We start from the raw sequence: 10,744 nt of genomic DNA, 5'->3' as shown, positions 1-10,744 counted from the left end.
GTAATTACCAACAAGATTAGATCAATATACGTACTCGGCCCCTCCTATACTCGAATCCTGGCTCCGCCACTGATAGTAATATTCCACGATACAGATGAACTTGACTGACCAAGATCACACATTTTGATGATAGTATGTACACCAGAATTTCAACAAAACAACATGTAGCAACTCAAAAAGATTCAGATGTTTCTTCGTGCACTTTCTCTTGAATTCACACATGTCTTCTCTTTTTATACAATCAGTGCTCCGAGGAACTTAGGGGCTGTTTGGTTATAGGACTAGCATTGCCATACTTTGCCACACATTCTTGCCAAACTTGCCTAAGGTTAATTCATCAAAATGAGAGCCACAAGTTGGCAAGCCTAAGGGAATCTTGCCACACTTTTTGTGTGTATGCCATGTGGGGCACAAGTGTGGCTTGCCTAAGGTGTGGCTTGAACCAAACACTCACCTAAGTTGGCCAAACTTGCCTAACCTTAGGTGTGGCAATCTTTGGCAAAGTTAGTCACAAACCAAACAGCCTCTTAAGCATTCAGAGTGAGGCCTAGGCAGACGTATGTGCATGACCTAAATGAGAGAATAACAGGCCTAGAGAAGCATGAGGAGCCAATGCACCACCTAGATCGATGGTGCCAAAGTGTTTGAGAAGCCTCGTGATCAGCACATCGGCAACGTACGATATCCCGGACAAGCTCGCGGCGATGGTCAGGTAGTAAATTAGAGTCTTGAAGTATGTCATGGCTCTTCTGTAGACATGCACGTCCCGAGCGCAAGCAGCGCAATGCAGGCGAGCAAAGCACCGCATCATCTTGTTCTCCCCGTCATTGCTCTCGCGGAACGACAACCCGCAGAGCACTGGTGGAAGTGGCCCGAACACCATGTGTGACAGTAGTGCTAGGACCATGTGGAGCCAGGCTTTCGACCACCTCCTGAGCTTGAGCCAACAATGGCCGACCTTCTCATTTTTTCCTCATTCATGTCTCGGATGTCTCTCAGATCAGCAATCTGGTATCCACAAGAAAATGATATGTTAGTTTTTGGAGTTTTGGGTGTGTGTTTTTTGTAATGTTCAGTAACATATTTTGAAAATTCACACAGGAGAGAAGTTTGTTACATTCTGAAAAATGAGAGTCAGTCCACCAATAAGGTTGGCTATGCCCAAAATGAAAGTAACTCACATGTTTTGGCGCCGCTTGATGTTGTTGTTCAGTTGTTCAAACAACGGAGAGGCTGGTGACTGACTCCACTAAGCCTCGATACATTGTGGCTTTTAGTATCCCAATCATCCCTCTGTCGTTGTCTACGAGCAGACGGATTCGCATCTTCAGAGATTGACAACACTACATCTGTTGCTTGAGGAATCCGAGAATTGGGTATGTCGCCCCTTCAGATGATACCTGGTATAGGGGAAAAAACTCGATAATCACATATACAAGATACATTTAGACGACACAGAAAAGAGCAGCAAGTTTCACAGAATTGGTTGCTCTCGAAGATTTGTTTGTTCAGTACATGCATGTCAAACTTATCTTGATTAACTTACTGATGATGGGCATTATGGAGCTGTGGAATAATAATCTAAAAGGAAAATACTTTGGCCTGGTACGGTATGTGTCAGAATTGGGCTGAAAAATGAGCCATTCTCCGCAATTCGGTGAGCATCTGAGCAAATGAAGTTACTATTGTCAGACTGCATCTCTAAATAACAGTAAGTAGCTCATGCATGCATGCTGATCACTTAATCAGACCTACATTTGTTTGCCTACTTTGGCAGTTATGTACAGCTAAATGCGTGAAGCTACCACGACACAGTCAACAAACAGAACTCGCAAGCATTTTTTCTACACTTAATTAGCAGATGGTTCTGAATACAAAATGCAGGTAACGGTGCAAATAGGATCTAAAATTCAGGAAAGGAGTCAAAATATTTATGTAGCAAATTGTACAAGTAGCAGGAAGAAACAAATTAAATGTAAATAAAGAATAACTTACCTTGAGTATAGGATTTTTCCTAAGAAGGCAGGCGAGATGAACACGGTATGTATACTTAGTAGCCGCCTTTGATGAACTAACAACCTAACAACAACAGCAAAAGAACGCATTGGATTCACAAATCATCTATTCTAGCAAGCCATGAATCCAACATTTGAATGATCTATTGAGGATAATGACAACAACAGAAAAAGCACACATTAGAACCGCACACCACAAACTGATAGATAGGGCTAATTAGTTTACCCAATCCAATACACTCAAGTAAGTGTCAAAAAAATCTGCTTCTCAGATAGTAGTGTCATACAACAAACTTCAGAATTTAGTACATCTCTGGAATCAGGACAAAGTCTCATAACCTAAAATGGGCTTCAGTCTCATTATTCATGGATGAACACTTCTATAGCATTGATGATTAGTATAATATTGAGTACTTGTCAGATAGTAGTGTCGCAGAACAAATGGTTGTTGTCTCTTTCCAATCAAAATGTATGAATAAATTGCTTGAGAGATACAGTTAGTTGCTTGCTCAACAACAAAAGGGAAACCATATAGCATAGAGTCAGTTGCTTTCTCTGAAACAAAAGGGAAACCAAAAAGAAATCCATCTCACAGCTTACTGCCTGAATAATCTTGAGAACATGAGGAGCCTTCAGTGTGAAGATCCTTCACAAGGGCCCACCGAAACATACAAAGATCATCAGCGCCATCTAGTACTGGCGCAAAACATTATCATGTGAAAGTACTCTAAATCTTACATGCTACATTTCTTCAATACAGTAATTGGTCCACTTTTATCATCATTTATATCGAATTGGTCCTTCAGATCCGCTAAATTTTCCTCATTGACTGCACTTGCTAATGCTTGAACAGGCAATGTTGCACAAAGAAACCAAATGAGAGTACACAACAAAAGGACGGTGTGGTGTTTTTAGGAGAAAAGGTTCGATGCAAAGGTCATTTAGAAACATTACAACCGAGCACTAATCCAGCCCTCTCAGAACATTAGCGTTCTCAACCCTTGGATTAGTTTCTAAATATGCTCTTGGCCGTTGGATGCACCTTCATGGCTTCTGGGAGCGCTACACGGAGGGGCGGATGCTCCGGTAACAAAATCAGCAATCCGTTGTTATTTGGGCCAGGTGGGCCAGTTCCAATCTCGGCAGCTTCTCACAAGAATAAAAAAACGCAATCATCCACAGACACCTCGTGGTAGGGCAAAGGGTTGTGTGCGACCGTGCGCATGCCAGCATGCAGCGAGGATAGCAGAGAACCATCACTGTCAATTGAAATCCATTGAGGAAGAAAATCAATGTTGACAGATTTTAATGGTGGGTGATTGCAGGTCATTTACATGCATTTACCCTGTGATTGTGCTCTTTCTAAATCCATGCGTGTCCATATAGTTTCCCCGTTTCCCTCCGCCCAGTTCTTCCCTTCCCTGCCCGTCACTTCGGCATGCCACTACTTCATCTTCTCCGCTCCTTCCTCTCCCAGTTCTTTTCTGCCTCAAATCTGAAACCCATCTTTACTGATTCTGTTCTTTCTACTCTCTGGATGCAGATGATCTGAGTTGTGATGGATTCAAGCTCATCTTCTTGATGGATCTGTGGAGAAGCAGCGACCATGGTGGAAGTGAGGCCGCAGCGATAGTGGTGGTGGTGACTTGCCCGGTGGAGTTGACGAGAGGCGACGATGACGATGGGGCTCAGCCGATGGCGGCGGCGGCGGCGGATGCTCCCGCGCGAGGGGCCTCCCCACTACGGGCCAGTTCTTTTTGGCGATTCTCCCAGAATCGCCCCCCTCCCCAGCTTCTCCCAGAATCGCCACTTCATATATTTTTTACAATCCTAGCTAATTAGACCTTAACTAGACAGGATTGTCAAAATATATGGAGTGACGATTCTGGGAGAAGCTGGGGAGGGGGGCGATTCTGGGAGAATCGCCCAAAAGAACTGGCCCTACCCATGTCGCCATCTCGTAGCAGGTCCGATCAATTTTGACCTCCATCTTGTGCAGATCCATCCATATCGAACTGGCATCATCCTGCTGTTCCTGATTGCATGTGAGTCTGTGATTGCTCCAATGTCATAATTGATGGTACAAGGTGTCTTGTACGGGATTGCTGCCAATGGTTCACACTCTAGAGCAGACGCATGAAGAATTAGAATTATCTACCTGCTATATGTATTCTATAATTATATATCTATCAAGAGATATCATTATTGTTCTATCAAGAGTATAATTGTTAGTGCATCCAAATGGTGATGCGGTGATCAGATCCAGGCGACGCAGGTGATACAGGCGACGCGGGAATCGCTCGATAGAGCCGACGCGGGCGACCGGACCGATCTGTTGCAAGGCGCGGAGGGATCGAAGTTCTATCGCCAAAGATTGATTGATAAATTAACTGGCCATTAAGAGCAGTTGATGGAGTTGAATTGTCAGTTTCTATGTTGTGCACGATTGGGATTCACCTACCCTTGTTAACGCAAGGAGTAAACCAGCCGTTCCTAATCCTACAGGCCATTAATGAAGTGGATGTCAGTTACAACTTGGCTGCTTCACGTACATATGCTCTGTCCAGTAACCCATGTTATTTCCCCATTCTTCCTCCGGCAATAAACATACCTGGAGTTAAGCGTCTCCATTAGGTTGCCCCTTCATCTTGAAAATTTTCTGTAAATTTTCCTTCTCACTGCAGTCCCTTCACGACTGAGCGTTTGCACTCAGTTTGGGCTCCTGCCGAAGCTGCTTTCCACTCCTAATTTGTAGGTACTGTAGTCCAAGCCCTTGATTGATGGGATTTTTGGCTCCAGAGTTCTTCAGCCGAGGATCCAAATGGCTGCTGGCCAGGTTAGTTCTCATGAAGTGACATATCCAATCCAATATCCAAGTATTTGTTCATATGTTGAAGTGGTCGTAATGATACATGTCATGCTGTCCTAAATGTATATGCATCAGGTTAATTTTGGACGGTAGATCCATATGGGTAAACATAAGGAAATTATGTGGTTGTTCCAACACACTCTTAATTTGTTTTCTATCTAATCAAATGACAAATCTATTGCTTGTACAGATCCTACAATGAAAACATTGTTGCTGAATGTCTCCAGCTTCTGGAGTATGCTTTGGTTGAGGGCCTTTTGGAGCAATTGGGATAATTTGTAGCAGATTTGAATTCAATATGATGGTAATAACTTTCTTCGCGCATGACTGTAGACAGATATATTTTAACTGAGGTTCAATAAACTGAATTTAGGTAGGGCTAGACCGTTCCATCACATGTGGACCAATGGAAAATGTCCAATTTTAATGCAGCAGTGCAACACCTTGTCGAGTTAATAATTACCTTCAGTAATCATGTCATCCAGGCTACTTCTGGTACATAGGAAGAATGATATGAGAGGCCTTTAAGTTAAGCTTTTAATATATACCTTCCTTTTGGATTAGGCTTTATATATAATGTTATATGCCACTTGAGCGCAAAAGTGCACAATAGTAGGGATGATTTCTGTCAACAAATTCAATTCCTAGGCGCATTTCTTGGGTTTTCTGCTGGTACTACAATGCTTTCATCGAAGGTGTATTGCTCCACGATAATTTTATCCTACTTCGGCCCCATTGCACGCTTAGGAACAGTGAAACATAGGAAGTCGACGCAAAAATTCATGCAAATAATGTTCACAAAATTTTGAGATTATAAACATACATTTGATAGAAGATTATTTGTTGCTTTTAATTTTTACCAATGTAAGCCTCCCTTGGGATAGAGGGGTAGAGATAACTTTACATAATAACAATTCTTCTATGCTTTCCAATGTGAGGTTGAGCAAATCAGTTATTTCAGTCACTAGCCAGACAATTGCTCTCTGAAGTTTCCTTCTATGCTTTCCAATGGAGTTACTGTCTAGATTTGAAATAGCTAATGTTTTCAACAATTGATTTCCACATTCTTTTTGGAAGGCATAAAACTGAACACTTATCTAATTTAATTGAGCTGAAGCAATGCCAAAGATTACACAACTACTTAGGTGGAAAAGCCATTGAATCTACTCAGTAGTCAGCAAGATTATAATGAATTTTCTATCTTGCAAAACACAAAATTATGTGTTTACACTCATATATGTCTCCTGAAGCATTTTTTATTGGCATATGATCTTCCACCCCATTGCTTTATTAAAATGTACTGATCTTGATGCAGGGGATATGGATCATGGAAACAGAGGACCTCCATAGGGGAGGTTTGGTCCCTGGGAGCAGTCAATTCCAGATTCGACTATACATTTGGTACCAAACCATGTTTGTGCTTTTATGACTTGTAAGGAAGATAGAGAGCGACGAGTCTGGTCTTCTTAAGTCACTTGCAAGTTTCTTGACCAAAAGCTTAGTTGTCGATAAACTAATCATTTCCGTCATACGTCTTCCTTGATTAAATAACCTCTTTTAGCTATGATTAAATAACATTTTTTGGACTATATCTAACATATCATCTTGCAGGAAGCTACATGGCACATGTGTATAACTTTGAATGCGTCTTGCTGCTTCATGTCAGCAATGACTTGTAAGGCGCTATGAACGTTCTATGACATTGAGTTTTATTAGTTCACCCTGTGTACTGTCACTCCATGTTTGTACCAGCTTGTGGCAAATATTATGTACTTTTAGTTTAGATGACATATGAAGTTACAGCAATGTCAATGTATCAAAAAAAATCCATTTCTTTCCAGTATCAGCATTTGTCGAAATAGCAGCCTATCATGGGCTACAGTATCTTACCCATGTTTCATATATTTAGAAAAAAATACTATTATTTTATTGAACTAATAGACTGTCGCAGCAACGACACATGGATATTAGTTCATGCCAATTTAAAAATAATGTAAAACCCTTAATATATTTGTATCCACGACTAACATTACAATGCCAAAATGGATGGGCGCAGCAACGCGCGCCATCAATGATCTAGTATTAGTTCATGGAGTAACAACAACAATAAGGTTCTAGCAGTCCACTCCATGGAGTAACCACAATAATAACATCCACTGGAGAGTGGCTGCGTAGGGAGTGAGAGGCAAGCCTGAAAGTGTGTTGCCGAGCCACGGTGGTGTCCTTGCAAGGTTGTGGCTAGCATCCATCTATTCCGACACTGCTTATCAATTGATGTACATATAATTTGATAAAAGAGAATACTGCTTAGGAACTATATTCATTCTATGAATGGCAGTGTAAATCTCTCTCATTTAAAAGGAGCAGCCTGAGATATTATTTGTGGGCATAAAGCTCTCTTGCCCATACATACCTGCAGATGTGGACAATATGCACATTTCTTTTGTTGTATTGTCCAGAACCAATTGAGCAGTCCCTAAAGCAAGAAGGTTTATAGGTGAAAAGAAACCCTGGAGGTAACAACCTTTGTTGTGAAAGTATTTGCTTTATTCTCAGTGCTGAAGTGCTAAAAGTATGGAAAAAATCCCAGTATACCATGAATTATTGGTTACTTATCAGACCGAAGAAAGCATTCACACATCCAAGATGTCTGTTAGACTGTTAACATAGCATCAATTCAATTCAGATTACTCCTTTCTGTTGATATAATTAGATAAAAGAGAATACTGGTTATGAACTATATTCATAATATGAATGACAGTGTGAATCTCTCCGGCAGAATTATGAAGCGATTTTTTTTACAGTAATGCGGATTCAAACCATTCAATTAGTTGACTTGATTAAACAACCAGAATAAGGCCTTCTATTTTCTGTTGCAAGAGGCTGATTTAAATTGCAACACAATTGTTGAGACGATAGGTCATATGTGAAGGAGAACTTATCCGACGTACCAATTCGGCGGTAACGGCGAACCCGGCTACATCAGAACCTCATATGCCTCTTATTCCTTAATGTGCTTCATCATCCCCTACATCAAAAATTCAATAGTGAGAACGTTAAGGCATTTCCACAAGCACCTGGCAAGCACTGACAAAAAAATTATACAAACTGGTAGTATTGTTCATAATGTTGGAGAAACCCCCACAGTTAAAAAATGTTGCATAAATACCAAGCACATTCCTACCAAAACAGAGATTGATCTGACGCTAACGGCGAACTACGGCGAAGGGCGCTGGCGACCCGCGGCGGCTCCGACGCGACCTGCGGCGGCTCCAACAGCGGGCGGCTCCGGCGCGACCTGCGGCGGCTCGGCGAAGGGCGCAGGGCGGGGCGGCTCCGGCGTCTCGGCGAAGGCGCGGGGCGGGGCGGGGCAGGGCGGCTCCGGCAGCGACCTGCGGCGAAGGGCGCGGGGCGAGGCGGCGAACGGCGCAGGAGAAGGACGAGGGGCGACAGGTCAAGAGCGAGAGGTCGTGCGAGCGGTTTTTTTTTTAACGGCGGCGGGGACTGGGTTAGCGATAGATGGTTCGTGGCCTTACAGCAACTACGATGGGGTGACCCATTTCGTCCGCCCGCGTCCGTTTGAGTCGGCGCGAACAAAAGTGGCGGCCCAACGCGCCGATTCAAACGGACGCACGTCCGTTTTTCGTCCGCGGGCGATCTATTCCAGGCTCATTTTTGAATCGGATTTGCGTCGGCGTGGATACGAGATGGACGCGCGCGCGCTCGCTCTCTTTCTTCACCGGGCCCGCTGGTCGGTGGCACATTGGATTCACACCCCTCGCCCGCCTGCCACGTCACCGACGCCGCCGGCCATTTTTTCAGATAAAAATGGATACATAGATAATTCTAGCGTACACAGATAAAAAGAAAAGATCACTACTCGTCGATTTCTGACTCCGACTCGGTAATGTCCTCCTACGATGTCTGAATATAGGCGTCAGCATACGCCTCGTCTTCAAAGTCCCAACCCGCCGTTTCTCGTAGCTTCAATTTCAATTGAGCTGCCTGCTTCCGCGAACGCTTGTCCTCCCAATAGGCGGCTCGCTCCCTCCTCCTCGCGTCCCTCTCTGATCTCAATTGCTTGTAGAACTGGCGCTCGTCAATGATGTCCTGCGGGTAGCCTCCACGCCACAGCACCAAGGCTTCCACGTCCTTCTCTGCGATGGCGAGGCGACGCTGCCGCCTCCGGTGGACACGACGATCCTCGTCGGTGAAAAGCCGCGGGAGAGCCGCCAGATCTTGCGCCCGCTGGCTCGACACGTTGGAAAAATTCATATCCCGACGAGGCCTCAGGAGGCGCCACGCCGCCGCGTCGTGCGCGCGGGCCGCCTCCTCTGTGGTGTCGAAGGTGCCGAGGGCGAGACATTTCTCGCGAAACCAGATCTCGTCGGAGAAGGCGCCGGAGCGGCGCTCGCGGACTCCGCGAAAATCCGAAGCGCGTAGGCGGCGGATCGACATGGTGGCGCAAAGGTGGCGAGAGTGGGCGGCCGACGGAGTGTGGAGAGAGCGCCTTCTTTTATAGCGAGCGCCGACAGCGGCGCACGCGCGAACCTTTCCCGCGCGCTGGAGCGCCAAAACCAGCGCGCGCGAACCTTTCCCGCGTGCTGGAGCGTCAAAATCAGGGCGATGACACGATGTTAAACGCGCGCGGTCATGAAAAAGGGTCGGCCCGTTGGGCGCACTGCCGACCCAAAACTAAAAGAGGGCGGACGGCGGGCGGGCGGCCGACCCAAACGGACAAAAAGCGGACAAAAACGTCGTCTGTTTGGGTCGGCCCGTTGGAGTTGCTCTTAATGCGTGATTTGCAGCGTTAAACATCGAAGGATTAAGAACCATTAGATGTTGCTAATGAATGGTTCTGATTGTTTGGATCTGTCACCTCTCTTTTTTCTATAATGGTACTCCCTCCGTTTCAAATTACTCGTCGCAGAAATGGATGTATATAAAACTAAAATACATCTATATACATTCATACCTGCGACAAGTAATTCGGAACAAAGGGAGCAGTAGATAGTAGATAGATAAATGCGAAAAACTCTATAGGTTGGATGGATGATGGCTATCAACACCAAACTTTTTAATGTTGTCGTAATGGCAACGAGCTCTCTGATCACGGGGATAAGAGCATCTACAGCTATGATGGGCTAATTAGGTCCCTCAAATGTTCTCGGGTACTGACCGGGCATCCTATATCCATACTATACATACAACATGAGATACTCTACGTGACCAAACAACGGAAAAACGACTGCAAACGGATATTAAGAGAGCTTGCTATCATTCAAAAGATCATCTGAGTTCGTCGCTAGATAAGTTCTTAAACATCAACAACTAAAAACGATATTATAAACATGAGGAGGAGCGGGATCGCCACTTCCGTACCGGGCCTTTGTCCTTCCGGTCACTGGCGCAACTATACGCTGCTGTTACCTTTTGAGCATGCGTTGGTTTTCCCTTGAAGAGAAAAGTGTGATGTCGCAAAGTAGCGTAACTATTTCCCTCAGTTTTGTAGAACCAAGGTATCAATCTAGTAGGAGACAACGCACAAGTCACCTAGTACCTGCACAAACAATTAAGAACCTCGCAACCAATGCGATAAAGGGGTTGTGAATCCCTTCACGGTCACTTGCGAAAATGAGATCTGACAAAGATAATAAGATAAATATTTTTGGTATTTTGTTGTATGGATTGAAAAGTAAAGATTGCAAAATAGTAAACGAGATGCGATAATAAAAGAGATGCAATATAATAAGAAAGAGATCCAGTGGCCATACGTTTCACTATGGCTTCTCAAATGATAGCATGTATTACGGTGGGTGAACAAATTACTGCCAAGCAATTGATAGAAAAGTGCATAGTT

General features: G+C 44.3%; 1 long non-coding RNA gene across 5 annotated transcripts; it reads right to left on the bottom strand.

The window, feature by feature from the left end:
* Positions 1-163: 163 nt before the first annotated feature.
* On the bottom strand, positions 164-8,386 carry LOC123085881 (uncharacterized). 5 transcript variants are annotated; one of them, XR_006440071.1, is made up of 7 exons: positions 8,069-8,386; positions 7,836-7,912; positions 7,298-7,360; positions 1,996-2,079; positions 1,547-1,665; positions 1,182-1,400; positions 164-1,008 (listed from the first exon to the last, which is right to left on the bottom strand). It is a non-coding gene; the product is annotated as an uncharacterized lncRNA (long non-coding RNA). The 5 variants fall into 5 exon arrangements; XR_006440073.1 differs by having other exon boundaries at positions 1,182-1,665; XR_006440072.1 differs by lacking the exon at positions 1,547-1,665.
* Positions 8,387-10,744: the final 2,358 nt, after the last annotated feature.

Source organism: Triticum aestivum, chromosome 4A, assembly GCF_018294505.1.
Source record: "Triticum aestivum cultivar Chinese Spring chromosome 4A, IWGSC CS RefSeq v2.1, whole genome shotgun sequence".
Lineage (NCBI taxonomy): Eukaryota > Viridiplantae > Streptophyta > Magnoliopsida > Poales > Poaceae > Triticum > Triticum aestivum.
Note: the sequence above shows the minus strand (reverse complement) of the source record. Positions and strands in the feature narration are given on the sequence as shown.